This window comes from Saimiri boliviensis, chromosome 11 (assembly GCF_048565385.1).
Source record: "Saimiri boliviensis isolate mSaiBol1 chromosome 11, mSaiBol1.pri, whole genome shotgun sequence".
Classification (NCBI taxonomy): domain Eukaryota; kingdom Metazoa; phylum Chordata; class Mammalia; order Primates; family Cebidae; genus Saimiri; species Saimiri boliviensis.
In genome coordinates this window covers 19437568-19461139 of record NC_133459.1, presented here as the reverse complement: position 1 = coordinate 19461139, position 23572 = coordinate 19437568, and the positions used below count along the sequence as shown (strand labels likewise).

General features: G+C 38.9%; 1 protein-coding gene and 1 long non-coding RNA gene across 34 annotated transcripts in view; both read left to right on the top strand.

Moving 5' to 3' along the window:
* EIF4G3 (eukaryotic translation initiation factor 4 gamma 3) overlaps window positions 1–23572 on the top strand; it is a 371563-nt gene that overhangs the window by 116257 nt on the left and 231734 nt on the right. The window lies entirely within an intron of this gene.
* LOC141580212 (uncharacterized) lies at window positions 6285–23435 on the top strand. Its single transcript, XR_012512325.1, has 2 exons — window positions 6285–12749; window positions 13079–23435. It is a non-coding gene; the product is annotated as an uncharacterized LOC141580212 (long non-coding RNA).

The following is a 23572-nucleotide window of genomic DNA, read 5'->3' as shown; positions in this document are numbered from 1 at the left end:
ATAGACAGATTAGTAAGAGAAAAAGGCATACGGATTTGTCAATGTGCATGGACACATGAGAGTCCTGCAAATATGAAAAGCAAAGAATGGGGAGATGGTTGAGGCTTGAGTACCCTCTTCATAGGGGAGGGGGAAACTGAGTGGGGGATGGACACAAATTTCCTCTGAGCTCCTGGGAGGCAGCAGGAAGGTAAAGGATGAGACTTCATTGTGAACAAAGGTTATCTTATTATGAATATTAAATCTCCTAGATAATTTCTTAAGAGTTATCCTCAGAAGTAAAATGAAAAGTCTGTCTTGATGTGATGATGGCTTTAGTCTCTTCTCTTTTCATGATTAATCTTTTCAGATTATTTGATGAGCTTCGGTTGGTGGGGGGGATCTTAAGACAATTGTGTTTTTTCTGGAAAGACATTTTCTTAGTCATATCTCTGTGCCCCACCAAGTTCATGGATGGTAATGTAAAGAAGAGTCTTCCAAATAGGGAGGAAAGGATTATAGGCTTGAAGTAAAACTATAGGTTCTAGGGCTCTTTGTTACTTTCTGGTTATATGATATTGAGTAAATTATGTAATACCTCTGGAACTTTGTTTCTTCATCTGTTATGTAGGGGAAAATTAGAACTCTACTGCCCTGTTAAGAGTGTTGTTATGATGATTATGTGAAATCCTGCCTCACAATGGAATTTCCTAAATTTAATAAGTTGCATTTATTATATGTATGCCTTTTAGACTTGGTTCTCCTTAAGATTTATGTATATGTGCATGTGTGCATGCATGTATCCTTGCCTGCTAATTCTTTTATTTGGCTACCTATTGAGATTTAGTGTGAAACGTAGAAGCTATCTTCAAGGGTTTGAAATGTCATCCCTGTCTTTGCTTATTCTGATATTAGGGTAAAAGTAGGATTTTAGGCTTGGTTATTTTCTCTTGGCAGTAATTTGTTTTACTCTTCTGTACAAAACAGATTCCGTCAACTGAGGATAGGATCAAAGAAACTATTCTTTAACCACATGTTCTCTTTGATGTGACTGTCTCCCCTTCTTCTGTAAATTAAATGTTTTTGTCCAAAGTAACTACCTGTGTCTGTGTACTCATAATCTATTAAGGTCTAAGTGAAAGAAGCTAGGTAGCTTTGAAACATGAAAGAGGGAAAATGTAGACTACTGCTTCTAATTTCCTCTGCAACCTCATTATCTGCTTTACTAAGACGGGATTTTACACATACACTTGTGGTTCCCTACACCTGTATATGTGCCAAGTTTCAAGGCTTAATGTGCATTTTCCTTTTTTACATGAATTGTAGTTCTTTCTAGCTTCATCTTCTCTGAAGACTTTAGACTATGCCATTTCAGACTACGGTAAATTGGTGAGACAGAGTCTTTATAGGCATAGATTCTTTTCAGTTTCCCTGAAATGGCAACACTTTTGAACAGTCTCTAAACTCAGCATGTCTGTACTCTGAGAAGGATAAATAGTTTGGAATTTAAAAGTATCCTTTAGTGGCAGATTGTAAAGTAAATCTCCTTGGAGTTAGGGTACTCTTCAGGGAATCAGGAGTAGGGACTATAATTCAGAGTTCCAACCCTCCTAACTGTTGTATAATTCAACCTATGGAAGTTCTTCTTTTTTTTTTTTTTTTTTTTTTTTGAGACGGAGTTTCGCTCTTGTTACCCAGACTGGAGTGCAATGGCACGATCTCGGCTCACCGCAACCTCCGCCGCCTGGGTTCAAGCAATTCTCCTGCCTCAGCCTCCTGAGTAGCTGGGATTACAGGCACGTGCCACCATGCCCAGCTAATGTTTTGTATTTTTAGTAGAGACGGGGTTTCACCATGTTGACCAGGATGGTCTCGATCTCTCGACCTCGTGATCCACCCGCCTCGGCCTCCCAAAGTGCTGGGATTACAGGCTTGAGCCACCGCACCCGGCCCAGAAGTTCTTCTTAATGCACAGTTTTCTTCTTTGTCAATGAGCAGCTTTTGTTATATGAGATCTGGATTTTCTTTAAGATCTCCATCGGTCTTGGACACTTAACTTCAAAGTAGCTAGTTGTTGTTATGGAAAATTATAAAATGATTTTAGATTTAAAATTACCCAAACTTGGCTTTGTTTCATTCTCATTCTCATTCTCTCTCTCTCTCTTTCTCTCTCTCTCTCTCTCTCTTTCTTGAACAGAAGTTTATTTGAATTTTTAAAAATTACTTTTCAAGATAAGTAAAAACCCAAGAGACTCCTACTTATTGCTTAATTGGTGATACACATTTGCTTTAACTTAACTTGCACAAAGTAGCAATTACAGACAGACCAAACTGGCACTGATTACCGGGATCAAAATCTAGGTCTTCTCTTTTTTCTCTTGGCATCATTGTTTAGACTTGTAGGCTTTTGGAGCTATATTCACAATAATTAAGTTAGAAGTCATGCTCAAAGTGATGCCAAAGAAGTGGGGTAATAGGTGTTATCTGCCTGCTGTTTCTGGATTTCATTTGGTTCTCTGTTTTTTTCTGGGAGAGGAACTCCTTCTGTAGCATGTAATGTGTAGTAGCTGATATGGTTAATGGTATATGATCCATTGGTTAGATTCTTTATTGTCTGTGGAAATACTAAACAGAGTTCTTCATTGAGGAGCAGTAATTGGTCGTGTTGCTTATTTTTACATTACAGTTTTCATCATTAGTAAAGGATGAGTTTCAAATGACTAATGGTCCCAACAACCAGTTTTGCTTTATCTAGCTTCCGGGAATCTTGTTTTATTTACTAAGGAGAATTTCTCTGTGTTGTCTCATAATTACTCAGCGACTGACTGCTCCAGCTTTTGTAAGCTTTTTTTCTTTATTGTTTTTTAGTTTTAGAGGCAGGACCTCACTCTGTCACCCAGGCTGGAGTTCAGTAGTATGATCATACCTCACTGCATCCTTGAACCCCTGGACTCAAGTAGTCCAGGTAACTGGGACTGTTTGCCAGCTCCACGTTGACTGACTAATTTTTTAATTTTTTTGTGGAGATGGGACTTACTTTGTAGCCAAAGCAGGTTTTGTTTCTAAATCATGGTCTCATGTAGTCCTCCAGCTTCAGACTCCCGAAGTAGTGGGATTATAGGCGTGAGCCGTGGTACCCTGGCATTCTTCTTAGACCTTATCTCTACAAAAAATGTAAAAAAAAAATACTAGCCAGGTGTGGTGGCATACACTTGTAGTCCCAGCTACTTGGGAGGCTGAGGTGAGAGGATCTCTTGAGTCTGGGATGTAGAGGCGGCAGTGACCCGCCTCATTACATCACTGCACTCCAGCCTGGATGGCAGAGTGAGACCCTGTCTCAAAGGGAAAAAAAAAAGAATGAAGGTGAATAGTGACTTTTCCTTGCTGCATATGCTTTCTTTCTTTCTTTTTTTAAAAATACCTTTTGTGAAGAATATAAATTCTGAGTTTGATGCATCCAGGTTAGCCATGATAAAGTAGAGGAAGTTATGAAAGTTTACCTTAAGAAAACATCACAAAGAGGAGCTGGAATCACTCCTTCTGAAACTATTCGAAACAATCCAAAAAGAGGGAATCCTTCCCAGATCTTTTTTTTTTTTTTGAGACAGAGTCTCCCTTTGTCACCAGGCGCCAGGCTGGAGGGCAGTGGAACAATCTCGGCTCACTGCAACCTCCACCTCCCAGGTTTAGGCAATTCTTCTGCCTCAGCCTCCTGAGTAGCTGGGACTACAAGCACACGCCACCACGCCCAGCTAATTTTTGTATTTTTAGTAGAGACGGGGTTTCACCATGTTGGCCAGGATGGTCTCGATCTCTTGACCTCATGATCCACCCGCCTCAGCCTCCCAAAGTGCTGGGATTACGGGCTTGAGCCACTGTGCCTGGCCCTTCCCAAACCACTTTCTGAGACCAACATCATCCTGATACCAAAACCCGGCAGAGACTCAACAAAAAAAGAAAACTTCAGGCCAATATCCATGATGAACATACATACAAAAATCTTCAATAAAATACTAGCAAACCGATTCTAACAGCACATCAAAAAAAGCTTATCCGTCACAATCAAGTAGGCTTCATTCCAGGGATGCAAGGCTGGTTCAACATACGCAAGTCTGTAAACGTAATCCACCACATAAACAGAACCAAAGACAAAAACCACATGATTATCTCAATAGAAGCAGAGAAGGCCTTCAACAAAATTCAACAGCTCTTTATGCTAAAAACTCTCAATAAACTTGAGATATGTTCCTTCAACATCTAAACAAAAATAAATAAAAATAAATAAAAGCTATTTATGACAAACCTACAGCCAATATCATAGTGAATGGGCAAAAACTGGAAGCATTCCCTTTGAAATCTGGCACTAGACAAGGATGCCCTCTCTCACCATTCCTATTCAATATAGTATTGGACGTTCTAGCCAGAGCAATTAGGCAAGAAACAAAAAGGGTATTCAGTTAGGAAAAGAGGAAGTCAAATTGTCTCTGTTTGCAGATGACATGATTATATATTTAGAAGACCCCATCATCTCAGCCCAAAATCTCCTTAAACCGATAAGCAACTTCAGCAAAGTCTCAGGATGCAAAATCAATGTGCAGAAATCACAAGCATTTCCATACACCAATAACAGACTAACAGAGAGGCAAATCATGAGCAAGCTCCCATTCACAATTGCTATAAAGAGAATAAAATACCTAGGAATGCAACTAACAAAGGATATAAAGGACCTCTTCAAGGAGAACTACAAACCAGTACTCAAGAAAATAAGAGAAGGCACAAACAGATGGCAAAACATTCCATGCTCATGGTTAGGAAGCATCAATATTGCGAAAATGGCCATATTGCCCAAAGTAATTTACAGATTCAACACTATCCCTATCAAGCTACCAATGACCTTCTTCGCAGAACTGGAAAAAACCACCTTAAATTTCATATGGAACCAAAAAGGGAGCCCACATAGCCAAGGCAATCATAAGCATAAAGAACAAAGCTGTAAACATCATGCTACCTGACTTCAAACTATACTAAAAGGCTACAGTAATCAAAACAGCATGGTACTGGAACCAAAACAGAGCTATAGACCAATGGAACAGAATAGAGGCCTTGGAGACAATGCCACACATCTACAGCCATGTGATTTTTCACAAACCTGACAAAAACAAGCAATGGGGAAAGGGTTCCCTGTTTAATAAATGGTGTTGGGAAAACTGGCTAGCCGTGTGCAGAAAGCAGAAACTGGACCCCTTCCTGACACCTTACACTGAAATTAACTCCAGATCGAATAAAGACTTAAACATAAGACCTAACACCATAAAAACCCTAGAAGAAAACGTAGGCAAAACCATTCAGGACATAGGCATAGGCAAGGACTTCATGACTAAACCACCAAAAGCATTGACAGCAAAAGCCAAAATAGACAAATGGGATCTAATTAAACTCCAGAGCTTCTGTACAACCAAAGAAACAATCATTAGAGTGAACTGGCAACCAACAGAATGCGAAAAAACTTTTGCAATCTACCCATCTGACAAAGGGCTAATCTCTAGAATCTACAAAGAACTTAAACAGATTTACAAGAAAAAAACAAACCCATCCAAAAGTGGGCAAAGGATATGAACAGACACTTTTCAAAATAAGACATATATGAGGCCAACAAAGATATGAAAAAATGCTCATCATCACTGATTATTAGAGAAATGCAAATCAAAACCACATTGAGATACTACCTCATGACAGTTAGAATGGTGATCATTAAAAAATCTGGAGACAACAGAAGCTGGAGAGGATGTGGAGAAATAGGAACACTTTTACACTGTTGGTGGGAGTGTAAATTAGTTCAGTCATTGTGGAAGACAGTGTGGCACTTCCTCAAGGACCTAGAAATAGAAATTCCATTTGACCCAGCAATCCCATTACTGGGTGTATACCCAAAGGATTATAAGTAATTCTATTATAAAGACACATGCACATGTATGTTCATTGCAGCACTGTTTACAATGGCAAAGACCTGGAACCAACCCAAATGTCCATCAATGATAGACTGGTCAAGGAAAATGTGGCACATACACACCACGGAATACTATGCAGCCATAAAAAATGATGAGTTTCTGTCATTTGTAGGGACATGGATGAATCTGGAAACCATCATTCTCAGCAAACTGACACAAGAACAGAAAATCAAATACCGCATGTTCTCACTCACAGGCGAGTTTTGAACCATGAGAACACATGGACACAGGGAGGGGGGCATCACACACTGGGGTCTATTTGGGGGGCCTGGGGAGGGTCAATGGGGGGCGTGGGGAGGTCCGGGAGGGATAGCATGGGGGGAAATGCTAGATGTAGGTGACGGGGGATGGAGGCAGCAAACCACATTGCCATATGTGTACCTATGCTACAATCCTGCATGATCTGCACATGTACCCCAGAACCTAAAGTACATTAAAGAAAAAAAAGAAAAAGAAAAAAAAAAAAAAAGAAAACATCACATTTCATTGTAGAACTAGATGAATATTCAATTTAATTTAAGAAAAAAAAGCAAAATTTGTACTTTTTACACTCACCATAGTCCCCACTTTGAACACATCATGTCTATGTAAGGCAGTATTTGAGGTGAACTTACTAGGATTCTTTAGCATACCATAAATGTAAATATGAATATTTTATAGGCCTTTGTAACTTGCTTTTAAATTAATGACATTTGCAAAGACATGTTATCCGTAAAGTGTTTAATGACAATATTTGTTGACATTTTTAACAAAAGATAGGTTTTTAAGAAACTACACATATTATCAACTTAAAAAAACGAAATGGAAGATGTGTCACCACGATGATCAACTCAGTGCAGTCAGTACTATGGGCATCCAAACTCACACCAAGTCCCCATGTACCATGAATGCAACTTCCAAAGAATCATGGTAAGCTTTTCTAATTTTTGAGATTTATTTTAATAAATATTTTAATAAATATTTAATAAATATTTATTAAAATAAAAATAAATATTTAATAAATATTTATTAAAATAAATCTCGATTAGAAGAGTTCAGCTCTTTTGGTCATTTTTTCGTGTTAAAAAATCAGTTGTAACCATATTTATAAAGCAATCTTGACCAAATGTTTTTCTAATAGGTGTTTCATCTTTACTTTTTTTTTTCCTTTTTGAGGCAAGGTTTCACTCTGTCCCAGGCTGGAGTGCAGTGGTGTGTTCTCCACTCACTGTAGCCTCTACCTCTCAGACTCAAGCAATCCTCCTGCCTTAGCCTCCTGAATAGCTGGGACTAGCTAACTTTTTGTATTTTTTGTAGAAATGAGATTCCATATGTTGCACAGGCCTGTCTAGCACTTCTGAGTTCAAGCAACCCTCCTGCCTTGGCCTCCCAGAGTGCTAGGATTGCAATTGTGAGCCACCATGCCTGGCCTAGGTGTTTAATCTTTTATGCAGTCCTGTAACTTACCTTTAAATGTGCCTAAAGCAATTTTTATGTTTGATTATACTTCTCTTTGTGTTGCCTGTAGCCAAAAAAAATTCCAGTTATTTTCTTTCAACATTTTTGTGGTTAGTTTTTAAGTGTTGCTGCAAGAGTGATGGTTAGGTACAATTATTTTTGAGACTTCTCATCCTAAGTCTTATGTCCATTTGGCAAATCCACATGGCTAGATCCCACATTTTAGAATATCTAAGTAGTAATTCAGCACTATTACAGCAAGGTCAAGAATTTTATAAGAAACAACCTGATTGTGATTTTGTAAGCATTTCTTTACTTCTCTTTGATGTAGGCTCAGTTTTTTGTTGATGGTGTTTATTTTCACTTAAATCGTGTCAGAGGAAAAAGTCTTAGGATTTTGTCCTTTATATTTCATCAGCTATTTCTTTTGGATGCTTCCTGGGAGACTCTTCTTTCCTTCTCTGGCTACCTCTCACCTGTTTTAAGAAATCATGAAAAACCTCTGTCAGCATTTTCCTTTCAAGTTTACCTCTTGGTAATATCACACTTCATTTATTTCCCATAGATTTGGGGGAGAAACTCACTTAATTGTCACTGACTATTTATCTCCTTGTGACATTCAGATTTTTAGATTTTTATGGTTCTGAAAATTGCTTATTCAGTTCAACCTCAGAGATCAGTATGTGTCAGTAAATTTTAGAATAAAAAATAGAGCAGGTAAGTTTTAAGAGTAATGAGGAAATTGTGCAGTTCGACTATTCAATTTAAACTGCTTGTGATAGTTCCTACAAAAATATATATGTGATTCAGAGAGTATTATGGGGGAAGTGAGCAACAGAACTCTGAGAGAAAGCTCAGCAGATAGGTTAAGTACCATAGTAGACATGTATAATATTGTCTTGAGTTTAGTTAGACAAATGGATATATATGTCTATCCAGATTTATTTTAGCTGATGGGAACATGCAGATTGTGAGGACAAGCTTATTCAGGACTGTTTTTTTAAATTTTTTACAAGGGATGAAGTAAAAAAGTTTACTTAAAAGTCACAAACTACACAGTGTAGTATACAAAGGCTAGCTATCTTTATAGAACTAAGAATTGTGAATTTCAGTGACTCAGCAATCAGTAAAAAGCCAGCAACACACACATCATCTTGTAGATGCAGGATCATTTTAAATTTTCTCAATGAATAGTAAAGAGAGGTTATTTTAGTTATATTTAATATAACTAAATTAATATTAAAATCAATTAAGTATAAAGAGTGAATGTTATAAATTGATACACAGAATGACTTATAGAAAATAAAAATGTTGGGCTGGGTGAGGTGGCTTGTGCTTGTAATCCCAGCACTTTGGGAGGCTGAGATGAGCAGTTCGCTTGAGCGCAGGAGTTTGAATCCAGCCTGGGCAACATGGGGAAACTCCATCTCTACAAAAATTAGCCGGGCGTGGCGGTGTGGCCTTTAGTCTCAGCTGATTGGGAGGCTAAAGTGGGAGGATCACCTCAGCCTAGGAGGTCAGGGCTGCAGTAAACCATGCTTGTGCCACTGCACTTCAGCTTTGGGAACAGAGTGAGACCCTGCTTCAAAAAAAAAAAAGAAAGAAAGAAAGAAAAATTGTTATAATTTATTTACTAAACCAACAAACATTTTTCTCAGTGCATGCATGTATACTGTTTTTTTTTTCTATGATGTCTAGTCATGCTTATAATTAGGTAGCATGAAGGGGTAAGTCTGATTTCCAAACTTTTCATCAGTTGATGGACCCTTTTCTCTGTGAAGAGTGATGCACTTTCAAGCTATCTGAATTGTCTCTCTTGTGCATGTGTCTTTTCTGTGAACTACTTTGTTCCCTAGAAAACTGCTAACTAGGTGGCATATCAAAGAAACTATGTTGCCAACATTTTCTTACACTTTTCATGTAAAACAGATTTCCATGTCTCTTCATTGCCAGTGTTACTCCAGTTACAAGTATTACACTATAATATTCAAAACTCTGTTTATGATTCCACATCTTACTACTCTTCATCACCATGAAAATTGTCCATCATCTTTTATAGTTCAGTTTCCAATTTTCACGTCTGTCTAGTGCAATTGTCAAAGTCTCTTAGTAAATAGATTACACTAAACTATTTCAAATGGAGAGGATTTTTAATATATGAATTTGTTACACTGGTTGAATGATTAATAAGGGGGATGCTGAGGCTGGGCATTGTGGCTCACACCTGTAATCCTAGCACTTTGGGAGCCTGATGCAGAAGGATAGTTTGAGCCCAGTAGTTTGAGATAAGCCTGGGAAACATAGTGAGACTTTGTCTCTACAAAAAAAATAAAAAGGAGGATGTGGAGGTAATCTGGAGATTAATAACTGCAGAAAGCAGCTGACATCCCTGAGAGAAAGTCAGGAAAGGGGAAATACAAAGTAAATGTGATAAGATAGCAGGACTGTGAAACATACTCATAACTGTTACAATTAAAACTTAGTGGAATTAAATTTAAAGGAGTTTAATTGAGCAATGAACGATTTGTGCAGGCAGCCCCCAGAATCACAGCAAATTCAGAGAGACTCCAGGCAGGGGTGCCTTCTGGTCAAAACAAATTTATAGATTAAAAAAAAAAAGGGAAAGTTTTGTAAAAAATCAGAAGTGCGGTATAGAAACAGCTGGATTGTTTACAGGTTGATGTTTGCCTTAGTTGAACAATTTGAACACTCAGCTGCTGTCTATGATTGGTTGAATTATGGCTTCTAGGATTGGCCAAGACTTAGCTTTTGTTACAGGTGTATACTCTTAAGTTAGGTTTTCAGTCTTGTCTGCCTTTTAAGCTAAGTTAAGGTTCATCCACAAGGACTCAAATTTAGAAGTATGGAGTCTTTCTCAGGCCATATTTAGTTCACTTAACATAAGTGTAATAATAACACAGTTAAATTGTCTCGATTCAGCGGTGACTCAAATTGGTCAAAAACTAAAATCTGGCCAGGCACAGTGGCTCACACCTATAATCCCAGCACTTTGGGAGGCCAAGGTGGGTGGATCACGAGGTCAGGAGTTCGAGATCCACCTGGGCAGTATGGTGAAACCCCACTCTACTAAAAATAGAAAAATGAACTAGGCATGGTGGCATGCACCTATATTCCCAACTACTTGGGAGGCTGAGGCAGGAGAATCGGTTGAACCCTGGAAGCAGAGGTTGTAGTGAGCCGAGATTGTGCCGTTGCACTCCTACCTGGCAAACAGTACTCGATCTCAAAACCCAAAATCTAGGAATATGCATTTAAATTTGACAGAGAAAAAATTTTAAAAACATTCCTCAAGACTGGCTTCCCACCCCTTCAGCTATGTCCAGGCCTCTGGAACTTCTTACTGACTGGCTTCAAATTGGGGTTTTCTTCATCCCCTCTTTGGGTTTCATAAATTTGCTGGAGCAGCTTACAGACCTCAGGAAAACACATTTACTTGTTTATAAAGGATATTACAAAGGACACAGTTGAAGAGATGCCTAGAGTGAGGTATGGGGGAAGGGGCACAGAGCTTCTCTCCCCTTCCTTGGTGCACCACCCTTCAGCAACTTCCATGTGTTTGGCTACCCAGAAGCTCACCTAACTGTGTCCTCAGTTTTTTGGAGACTTGATTATGTGCATGATTCGTTAAACTATTGGCCATTGGTGATCAACTTGACCCTTAGTCCCTCTCCTTCCCCTGAGGTTAGGGGTTGGACTGAAGGTTCCAGCCCTCTAACCATGCCCTTGTGATCAGCTCCAGCTATCAGTCAACATTTAGCCTACAAAAAGATAACACTTTGGAGATTCTAAGGTTTTTAGAAGTTGTATGCCAGAAATTAGGATGAAGACCAAATATATATTTTATAATACCACTGTGGTGGTGTCAGAAACTTTACATGCTGAGGGACAAGGAGAGAGAGAGTGTGTGTGTAAAACATTTGCATGTCACTAATGATTACTGATACAGAACCTCTTTTAAAGTGCTTATTGGTCATTTGTATATTTTTAGAGAAATGTCTATTCAGAGCCCTTTGCCCATATTTTAATTGGGTTGCTGCTTTTGTTGTTGAGTTGTAGGAGTTCCTTATATATTCTGGATATCACTTCCTTATCAGATACGTGATTTACATATGTTTTCTCCTATCCTGTCAGGTGCCTTTTCACTTTGTTGATAGTGTTCTTTACAGAAAGTTTTTAATTTTGGGATTTTTTTGAAACAGGTCTCGTTCTGTAGACCAGTCTGGAATTCAGGGGCATGGACACAACTCACTGTAGCTTCTGTCTCTGAGATACAAGGGATACCCCCCAGCATATCCTCCCAAGTAGCTGGGACTACAGGCATGCGCCACCACACCTAGCTAAAAAGTTTTTAATTTTGATGAAGTCTAATTTATCTTTTGTTATCTGTGCTTTTAATATCATATCTGAGAAAACAGTGCCAAATTCAGTGTTCTCAGTTTCCTCCTATGTTCCTTTGTTGGAATTATATACTTTTAGCTCTACATTTAGATCTGTGATTCATAAAAAAAAATTTTTTTTTTGTGCTCTCTCACAGAATGGAACTGTGATTCATTTGATCTAATTTTTATGTATGATTTAAGATAAGGGCCTGACTTTATTTATTTTTTTTGACATGTGGCTATACAGATTTTCTGGCACCATTGGATGAAAAGACTGTCCTTTACCCATTGGATAGTGTTGGCACCTTTGTCAAAAGTTATTTGACCATATATGTGAAGGTTTATTTCTGGGCTCTTTTCATTGGACTGTATATCTGTCTGTATGCCAGTTTCATACTGACTTGATTGTTGTAGCTTTGTAGTAAGTTTTGAAATCAAGGTGTGAGATCTCTAGGTTTGACTTCCTTTTTTGAGATTGTTTTGGCCGTTTGGGGGCCCTTGAGATTCCATATGAATTTTAGGATTTTTTTTCTATTTTTCCAAAATTTGTTTTTGGGATTTTTGTAGGATTCTGTTTTTTAAAAATATATGTGTATCATAATGGACACAACATTCTTTTTCTAAGTAGGTAAAGAAAGCATCATTGCCTGAGAGTGGAATTAAGATGTATTCACCTTAATAAAGAACTTGTAAATAACTTTTATAGATACTCTCAAGAACTGGAAATGTCCTAGTTAATGATTCACTTTATAGGTACTTAAAAATCTAGTTTGAAGTCCTAGATCTGAGAGAGAGAGCGAGAGAGAGAAAGAGAGACAGGAAGGGAGGGAGGGGAAAGGGGAGGAGGGGAAAATTAAGGAGTAGGAGGTGGTCTGAATTAGGGATAAAGCAGGGCCTAGAGTAAAGATTATGTCGGCCGGGCGCGGTGGCTCAAGCCTGTAATCCCAGCACTTTGGGAGGCCGAGGCGGGTGGATCACGAGGTCGAGAGATCGAGACCATCCTGGTCAACATGGTGAAACCCCGTCTCTACTAAAAATACAAAAAATTAGCTGGGCATGGTGGCACATGCCTGTAATCCCAGCTACTCAGGAGGCTGAGGCGGGAGAATTGCTTGAACCCAGGAGGCGGAGGTTGCGGTGAGCCGAGATCGCGCCATTGCACTCCAGCCTGGGTAACAAGAGCGGAACTCCGTCTCAAAAAAAAAAAAAAAAAAAAAAAAAAAAAAAAAAAAAAGATTATGTCTAGTAGTCTAGTGTGACAAATGATTGAGAACTCTGGCTAGGGATGTTGTAGCTGAGATGTAGAAGGAGAAACTGACAGGAAACCAGAGACTGTAAAGGTAGGGGAAATGAGGGGAAGAAATTAGTAGAGATAATCATGGTGGCTATCAGTAGTAGGTCCAGAGAGGGTCATGTATATCAGCCATTGTAATAAGAAGCAGAGAGCCAGCAGTGCAGACATTATAGAATACCTTTGTTGCTTGGGAATTCAGTGAACCAACAGCATCTCTCTATCAGCACACTGGTGCTTTTAGCCCACAGTCTTGCAGGAACCGGTCCTGGATTTGGAGAGGAAACTGGGTTGTCATGCTCTATAGGTAAAACCTAAGCCTTGAATAGTATAGTCGATTTTAAGAGAACACAAGTAGCCTCTGATCCAGGTATATTGTGAAAGCCATCCTATTATGTGAGTCCATTGTCTTGTGAAAGGCAGAAAGCCATAGCATTTTAATGTTGAACTAATTATAAAGAGTACAGAAACGGTGATGATTTCAGCAGTGTTTCCCTGCTTCATATAATATCACTGCCCAGAAATGAGAGAGAGTTGGATCAGTGGTTCCCATTTCTGCCTTCCCACTTAGAATCACCTGATGCCTGAGTATTCTCATTTAATTGCTTGAGATGAGCCTAGGTAATGCTAATGTGCACCCAGCGTTGAGACAAAGCTGTGGAACAGTGCCTTTTTTCCCCCTCTAATCCCACAGACAATTAAAAACAGTACTTTTTGATACGTATTGCCCAAATGATACTTTACAGGCGCTGTTTGCTGGGAATGGTTTTCAGTGAAAGGAACTGAAGATGCCCTCATTTCAGACCTTACACAAGCATAGTGAATTGGACTATTCTTAATTTATGAAAAGTAGCTCTGGTAATTGAGAAGCCATTTCTGTTTAGTAGCTAAAAGAGACTGTTACACCTTTTTACAGATAATATGTTTTGCATCATGGTCTGTACTCAGAAAGTTTTTATAGTACTGATCTTATACACCAATTATTTTGGTGATAGAACCAAATTATACCCTGATAGGTACTGTGTAATTGACACTTCTAATTCACCCAGAATGAGAGGGAGTACTTTTTGCTTCCATACAATCACATACTCCTAGATTTAAAGCTATAGTATGGTATTTTCAAACTTTTAAAAGCAGCAGAACTCATTTCTCCCATATGACTAGCAGTGCCTGATCCATAGTAAGCCTTTTAATAGTTGATGAATGAAAACTTGCTCTGAATGGTATTTTCCAGAAGTGTCAGTTTTTGGCTGTTTGCAGTGTGGATGCTTTATTTGGCTCAACGGTTTTTGCTTTTTTTTTTTTTTTCTTTTTCTTTTTTCTGACTGGTACCATTAACAATTTTCTATAGGTCAGTAAAAGTTTACCACTACAAGCTTAATTTAAAAAAAGCCAAATATTGTATTTTATACCCTTAGCAACATTATTCTATGAGGGCCTGGGAATCTTAATATTCCAGCTCTTCTGTCATTGTGAATAAAATAATTAAGACTGAGTTCCTAAGCTGGAAAAGTCTTTTGTCACGATGCCATGACAGGGATTTAAGGTCTTTTAAACCAGTCAGTGCTATATTAAATAGAGAATTTCTTACTTTTTCTGAGTAGGTGATCTGATTGTTTGGTATGAATATTTCCACATTATGACCATCCAATTATTCTTTCTCTATTCCTTCAAAAATAGATATTTAATAAGCATTACTCTACACAAGTGGAAGTACACTTTAATATTATGCATCACCATGCAACAGCTGTTTGTCATGCCATTCTATCAACCAAACTCTAAAAATATTTATCACTATACAACAAAATTATAGTACGAGACAATTTTGCAAAAGTAAACCAGTTTCACATAAGACTCTGTAAACTGAAATAATATCTTAGTGATGTCGCTAACGGTATAAAATTTAGATAATGCTACTTTCCTTAGAAATCCTTCCACTTCAACATTGTTAATATTCTTATATGCTTTATGTCTTGGAAGGCTAGCTCAGCATTCTCCTGGCCCTTCACTGCCGTCTCTAGGTTGTTTGCCTGCAACTCTTGTACCAAAAATGCATATACAGCTCTCCTTTTTGCTCTCATTCCTTATTTTTATGGACCCATTTTCTCATTGAGAATTTTAGTGTCTGGCTAACAATTTACTTGTTTATTTTGCTTTCTGACATCCACAAGGATGACTTGTAACATTTGTTGTTGTCCTGTCCATCCATTGCCTGGGGCTCCTGGATCTACCCTCTTTTTTTTGGAGACAGAATCTCACTCTGTTGATCAGGCTGGAGTGCAGTGCTGTGATCTCGACTCACTGCAGCCTCTGCCTCCTGGGTTCAAGTGATTGTCCTGCCTCAGCCATCCAAGTAACTGGGATTACAGGCATGTGCTACCACACCTTTGTATTTTTAGTAGAGATGGAGTTTCACCATGTCGGCCAGGCTGGTATTGAACTCCTGACCCCAAATGATCTTCCCACCTTGGCCTCCCAAATCGCTGGGATTGCAGGCTGGGATTCCCACCTCGGCCTCCCAAATTACAGAGAGAGATTCTACAGTTACACTTGGCCAACCCTCTTTTCTTCCCCTTTTTTGCCTCCCCATAGCAACTGTATATGGACACGTATTCAGCAGTCTGAATGGACACAGTGTACATCTGCACTGTCCAATGTGGTAGCTACTAGAGCCACTTGTGGCTTTGAGCACTTGAAACATAGTTTCTGCAAATTGAGATGTTCTATAAGTGTAAAACACAAAATTCATCTTACCAGTTTTAACTTTTTCTAATCTGGTTACCTAGAAAATTTTAAATTATTTACTTGTGTGATTTGTATTGTATTTTTTATATTTTTGTTTAGAGCAGTGGCCTGCACCTGGTCTCTACTGATGTATTAGTCCATTTTCAGGCTGCTGATAAAGATAAACCCAAGACTGGGCAATTTACAAAAGAAAGAAGTTTATTGGACTTAGGATTTCACATGGCTGGGAAGGCCTCTCTCACGGCAGAAGGCAATGAAGAGCAAGTCACATCTTACGTGGATGGCGGCAGGCAAAAAGAGAGCTTGTGCAGGACAACTCCCAATTCTGAAACCATCAGATTATGTGAGATCCGTTGACTATCACAAGAACAGCATGGGAAAGACCTGCCTCCATAATTCATTCTTCTCTCACTGGGTCTCTCCCACAACACATGGGAATTATGGAAGCTATAAGATGAGATTTGGCTGGAGACACAGAGCCAAACCGTATCAGCTGAGAGCTGCTTTGCCTTTGAATTTATGAAGTCTACAATTTCTCTGACCAGCTTAGTGGCTCACACCTGTATTCCAGCACTTTGGGAGGCTGAGACAGGATGATCACTTGACGTGAGAAGTTTGAGACCATCCTGGGCAGCAAAGCATGACCCTGTCTCTACAAACAATTTTTCAAAATTAGTTGGACGTGGTGTTTTACACCTGTAGTCTCAGCTACTTGGGAGGCTGGGTGGGAGGATCCCGAGCCTAGGAGTTCATGGGTTCATGGCTCACTGCAGCCATGATTATGCCACTGCGCTCCAGCCTGGCAACAAAGCGAGACCCTGTCTCAAAAATAAAAAATAAAATAAATAGCATTTTTCTGACCATAGTCTTCGTTCCTTTTTCCTATCCAATGCCAGTCCTGTTGTACCTAATTTGCAGGCTACAGTGTTTTAATTCTTTGTCCATTTCTCAAGATGACAGCCCCTTTCTGCCTTCACTTTCCTCTTGTTTATCTGTCATCCTATAACTAACTACTTTAACTTTATAAAACCACTAGTTCTCTTTCTTTAAAAAACAAAAAACAAAAAACCTAAGTGTTTATTTTGTAGTGATGAGATCTTGCTATGTTGTGCAGGGTTGTCTAAAACTCCTGGCCTCAAGTGATCCTCCCACCTTGGCCTCCCAAAGTGCTAGGATTACAGGTGTGAACCACTGCATCTGGCCCACTAGTTCCCTTTCGCCCCCTCAATTTCTCTCTCTTCTCAGTTTTCATCCCTGAATCTAACTCAGCAGGCCTTTTCCTCTGTTCTGCTTTGGAAATTCAAATACCTGTGTTGGTGGAGTCTAATGAAAACATTATGACTGGAGCCAGGCACAGTGGCTCATGCCTATAATTTCAACACTTTGGAAGGCCAAGGCGGGCGGATCACATGAGGCTAGGAGTTCAAGACCAGCCTAGCCAACGTGGTGAAACTGTCTCTCTTAAAAATAGAAAGAATTAGCTGGGCATGGCTGTGTGTACCTGTAGTTTCAGCTACTTGGGAGGCTGAGGCATGAGAATTGCTTGGACCCAGGAGGCGGAGGTTGTAGTGAGCCGGGATTGCACCACCACACCCCAGAGCGAGACTCTGTTTGGGTCAGGTGCTTTGGCTCAAGCCAGTAATCCCAGCACTTTGGGAACCTGAGGCTGGAGACTCACTTGCTTCGTCCAGGAGTGAGAAGTTACGGTGTCTCAAACAAAAATTAATGACTTAATACAGCTGGTCTAAGCTCTACTAAGGTATAACGTAGCTACAACTTAGCTGCTTGGTAATTCTTCTAGTAATCATGAATTGACTTTCAGTCATATCCTGCACTGTGCTTACATCGGTACTGGTTTGGTCACCAACAGCTCGACAGGCCATGCACTGTATAGCTTGTGAAGTTACATATCATGAGTAGCTCTGCTTTACCTTGTCTAATTCTGCTGCCTGCTCTTTGTTGAAATACCTACGTTACACAATTTATTGTGGTATGTTTAAGCTTATAAAATTATATTATAATGTGCTTGGTTTGAAAGGATAATCATAACACAACCAACCATCACTCACCTTAAGTCGATTGCCAATTTTCTTTGAAGCAACTCTGTATTCCTCCTTTATCCGAACCCCTTCTTTCTCTCTGGTTATCCTGAGTTTTGCATAAATAGGTATTTGTCTTGTAATTTCACCGGTGTCTGCATTTGGAGGTTTACATTTTGAATTAGGTATCATGTGTGACCTTGGGCAACTTACTTTACTCTCTCTGAACCTTTCTCATTTTTACCCCAATTTAAAAAATTGTGTTAAAATGCAAATAGCGTAAAATATAAAATCTTCACCCCATTTTTAAGTGTACATTTTAAGTATACATTGATAATATACAGTGGTCACCATGATCCATCTTTATTACTCTTTTCTTTCATCTTGTAAAATTGAAAGTCTGTACCCACTAAACATTAACTTCCCTTTGACCCCTTCTTTTAGTCCCTGACAACAACTATTCTCCTGTCTATCTGTGGTTTTGGCTGGTCTTAAACTATATCATGTAACTGTTATCAGACAACTGTAGTTGTTTGTGACTGGCTGATTTCACTTGGCATATTGTCCTCAAGTTTCATGCATTTTGTAGGATATGTCAGAATTTCCTTTGTTTTTATGGCTGTTTCACTTTATGTATGGTACCATATTCTGTTTATCTTTTCATCTGTTGATGGACACTTGGTTGGCATTCATGTTTTACCTATTATGAATCATACTGATATGAATGTCTGTGTACAAACAGCTCTCGAAGACCTCATTTTCATTTATTTAGTGTGGATACTTAAAAGTGGAATTGCAGAACTGTATGGTAATCCCCATTTTTTTGTGACAGTGCTATACTGTTGTCCACAATGGCTGTACCCATTTTACATTCCCACCAACAGTGCACTAGAGTTCCTCCACATAGTTTCCAACACTTCTTTTTCTGTTAAAAAAGAAATACATTGCATGTGTGTGTGTACGTATGTGTGTGTACACACATATATACTAACCATCTTGGTGTGAGGTGATATCTCAATATAGTATAGACTTGTATTTCCTTAGGATTAGCGTCTTTTCATGGGCTTGTTGGCCATTTGTAAATCTTTTTTTCTAGAAATGTCTATTCATGTCCTTTGCCATATTTTTCTGAATCAGATTGTTTACTTTTTTGTTGTTGAGTTTTAGGAATCTTATATATTCAGGATATTAACTTTTTTTTTTTTTTTTTAAATAGAGTCTCCCTCTGTCATGCAGGCTGGAGTGTAGTATTGCTATCTCGGTTCACTGCAACCTCCACCTCCTGGGTTTAAGTGATTCTGCCTCAGCCACCTGAGTGGCTGTGATTATAAGCGTGCACCACCAAGCCTGGCTCATTTTTCTATTTTTAGTAGAGACAGTGTTTTGCCATGTTGGCCAGGCTGGTCTCAAACTCCTGACCTCAAGTGGTTTGCCCACCTTGGCCTCCTACAGTGCTGAGATTACAGACATGGGCCACTGCGCCCAGCCCAAGATACTAACTTTTTAACAGATGTGCAATTTACAAATATTTTCTCCTCTTCTGTGGGTTGCCTCTTTACTCTCTTGGTGTAGTATCTTTTGATGCACAAAAATTTTTAATATGCCCAAGTTGTCTACTTTTTTTTTCTTCTGCCTTTGGTATTGTATCTAAGAAGTCATTGACAAATCCAGTGTTTCAAAGCATTTGCTCTGGGATTTCTTCTCAGATTTTTTTACTTTTAGCTCTTAAATTTTTGTCTTTAATATATTTTGAGCTAATTTTTATATTTGGTGTTAGGTGAGGGTCTAACTTCATTCTTTTGCATATGTATATGTAATTTTTTCCAGAACCATTTGTTGAAAATGCTCTTTCTGTATTGAATGATTTTGGTACCCTTTTCAGAAATCATTTGAACATACATGTGTGGGTTTATTTCCAGGCCATTTTTTTCTATTTCTGATTATTTTTGGTTTATTTATTTATTTTTTTGAGACGGAGTTTTGCTCTTGTTACCCAGGCTGGAGTGCAATGGCGCAATCTCGGCTCGCCACAACCTCCGCCTCCTGGGTTCAGGCAATTCTCCTGCCTCAGCCTCCTGAGTAGCTGGGATTACAGGCACGCACCACCATGCCCAGCTAATTTTTTGTATTTTTAGTAGAGACGGGGTTTCACCATGTTGACCAGGATGGTCTTGATCTCTTGACCTCATGATCCACCCACCTCGGCCTCCCAAAGTGCTGGGATTACAGTCTTGAGCCACCGCGCCCGGCCTATTTTTGGTTTATTTTTATACTGGTTCTACAGTTTTGATTTTTGCAGATTTGTAATTTTGAAATCTGAAATTGTGAGACCTCCCAACTTTTTTCAGCTATTGTTCTGGCTATTCAGAGTTCCTTGAGAATATATACTAATGTCAGGATGGGGAGTTTTTCTGTTTTTATAGAACACACAATTGGGATTTTAATAGAGATTGCATTCAATCTGTAGATCACTTTGGGTTGTATTGGCATCTTAATAGTATTAAATCTTCCAGTTCATGAACAGGGGATAATTTTCTGTTGTTTGGTCTTTAGGTGATCTCATCCACTCTCATGGCAAGGACTGTTGGTTATGTTTGCTGATTCTTTGTTCACTCTCTGTTGTTGACTCTGCTCTTTTCATGCCTAATTACTCTGTAGACTTTTATACCTAGAGATCTCTTTGACATTAAAGCTCTCCATAATACAAATAAAGTCATCACTTTTTTATTCAAAGCAGAGAAAACAACTATTGCAAAAGCCTTAAAAGATAATAAAGTTGGTATGTTTGAGGGAAATAAATAAGGCCAATATGGCTGGACAGTAATGGTATATGAAGTGAAGTCAATGCTAGCCTGGGACCCAATTATTTTGGGCTCTATAAGCATTCTTAGCCATCTAAACCTCAAACTTTGGAGAAGCAGCTTTCTTCCCCTTATATTTAGTTGCTCAGAATGTCCTGCTGTTTCCATATATGAATTAACTCCCAAATCTGCCTTTTTTGTCCAGATCCATTGCTGTTATCAGGCCCTTATCAATATGTACCTGGGCTGTTGGAGTCTGCTGTCTTGACACCACTATCTTCCCTAAGAGTTCATATTGTTTTAATGGCTCTCTTTATTAAACAAATTGGTTGATATTACTGCCTGGTTCAACATCTCCTAGGATTACCTTCATGGTAAAGTCCTCACTTGACATGTCTTTTTAGTCGGGCCCTAATCTAATTCTCTGATGTCACTTCCTCTCACTCTACCTCATGCACTTCTATTCTCTGGCATTACTGACATGTTCATCGTTCAGCAGACATGCCCTAATTTTTCAGATCTTTGTGCTTCTGTTTAAAATATTCTTTGTTTTGCCTACACGTATCTCCGCTTTTTAATGCTAACTGCAAGCTCACCATCTATCACTGTTGATCTGTCACATTTGGAGGCTCACTGGAAATCTTCTTCAGGAAGAATTAATCACATTCTGCTTTGTACTTCTTGATATATTGTTCACACTCCTTATACCACTTTCTGTGTTGTTTTTACAGTTGTTAGGTCAATTGTAAATCCCTGAGCATAGGAATCATTCGTATCTTTTTCAACTTTATTTCCATTACTTAGAATTGCTACTGCAAACAAAATAGAAAAACTGACAAACTTGTTAGATTGCTACATCTGAAGTCAAGTATGGTTTGAGAGTTTCTTTTATTTTAATGTGAGTACAAGTTTTTGTATGCCTAATATTTTTCACTGAACTACTAATTAGCATCCTCAAAGGAAAGAAAACTGAAAGTGATTTCGTTTTATAGCGTGTTTTTCATAGTAAAAGAACATTTACCATATCATTCAGAAGCTTTAGAAAGAAAACCTAGGGAATCTGTTGTCCATTACAAAAAAGTGCAAGCTCCATGGGCAGTGAGGTGATACTGTAATCCTTCCACCTATAGGTCAACTGGAGGGGCTTTTTTTCCCAAATATACCTGGCCTAATTGTGATGATGTGTGCCAAACTAATTAACCTCCTAATGTTACTAGTCTTTGTTTTTGTATTGTCAGGAGCTTGGTGTGTTGGTTGGGAATAATAGAACATAATAGAATGTTAGAAGATAATAGAACTATATGATGTCCAAATTGAGCTTTAACACAAACTGTTTGGTGTTACTGAGGGAAGGAAAAGAAGCTTGATGTGGTGAGGTAGAAATTTCCACTGAGTTTCTGGGAACAGGAAGTAAAAGGCTAATGGTGGGTGACTCAGCTGTTTTTTGAACCTGTCTCGTGATTCAGTGTGCATGATGTCTGTTTATTCTCGACAGAGTAAATACTATGGGAGTCACATTACACAGCAGACATAATGTTTATTTAACCAGCTCAGTGATGACCTAAAAAGAACTTGAGTTTTTGTACTATATTTAGCATAATCAGATAGGAAAATCGTAATGGACACCCATCATTGAGTGCTTTCCCTTATAAATAACCGAATATGTAGTCAGCCAGTACTATTCAGTTCTTACATTGTTAAGATGAAATCTTTGGTATTTAAATAAAAGGTAGCAAAAAGGAGATAGCCTTTAAATTATCCATAAAATAATTCTGTACCATTTTAGCTTATATTCTGGACAGATATGCATTTTTGGTGCTTCAGTGCCATCATTGAGGTATTTTTGAACCAGAATTTTCATATAGGAACTTTTCTGTGAGGCTATAGCAAATGTTTTTTTGAAATGGAAATTTACTGCTGTGTATTTGCTGGATTTTATGTTCATATTATAGTGGTAATAGTTTTTTATTTTCTTGATGATTTGCTTATCTTATACTGAAGGTTTATGCCTACTGTGTACTGTAATTGAGTCTTAAGCATGTCAGAGCTGGGCATGGTTGCTCATGCCTCTAATCCCAGCACTTTGGGAGGCTGAGGCAAGTAGATTATCTGAGGTCAGGAGTTCGAGGCCAACCTGGCCGGCATGGTGAAACCCCGTCTCTACTAAAAATACAGAAATTAGCCAGGCATGGTGGCGTGTGCCTGTAGTCCCAGCTACTTGGAAGGCTCAGGTAGGAGAATCACTTGAACCCGAGAGGTGGAGGTTGCAGTGAGCCGAGATCACGCCACTGCACTCTAGCCTGGGCGACAGAGCAAGATTTCATCTCCAAATAAAGAAAAAAAAAGAAACAAAAGGTCTTAAGTATGTCAGAGTGTGGTTATTATTATGCTGTGTACCTGTTATATGCTTGGCTTTGAGGAGAGAGAGCACTTGGAAGCCTGAACTTACATAATAATCATAATCTGCTCATTTGTCTGAGAAGTTGTGAGTCATTATGATTTATTCTTTTTGACATTTGAGTGTTCTTGCTATCAGAGGTGCTGCATATGTAGCATATAAACTTTAGTGAGAGATTATTTCAAAAGGGAAAGGGAAACTAGATTCACTAAGAAGAAATAGGCTGGATGCTGTGACTCATGACTATAATCCCAGCACTTTGAGAGGCTGAGGTGGGTGGATCACTTGGGGCCAGGAGTTTAAGACCAGCCTGGCCAATGTGGCAAAAGACTGTCTCTACTAAAAATGTAAGAATTAGCTGGAGGTGGTGGTACATGCCTATAATCCCAGGTACTTGGGAGGCTGAGGTATGAGGATGGCTGGAACCTGAGAGGTGGAGGTTGCAGTGAACCAAGATCTCACCACTGCACTCCA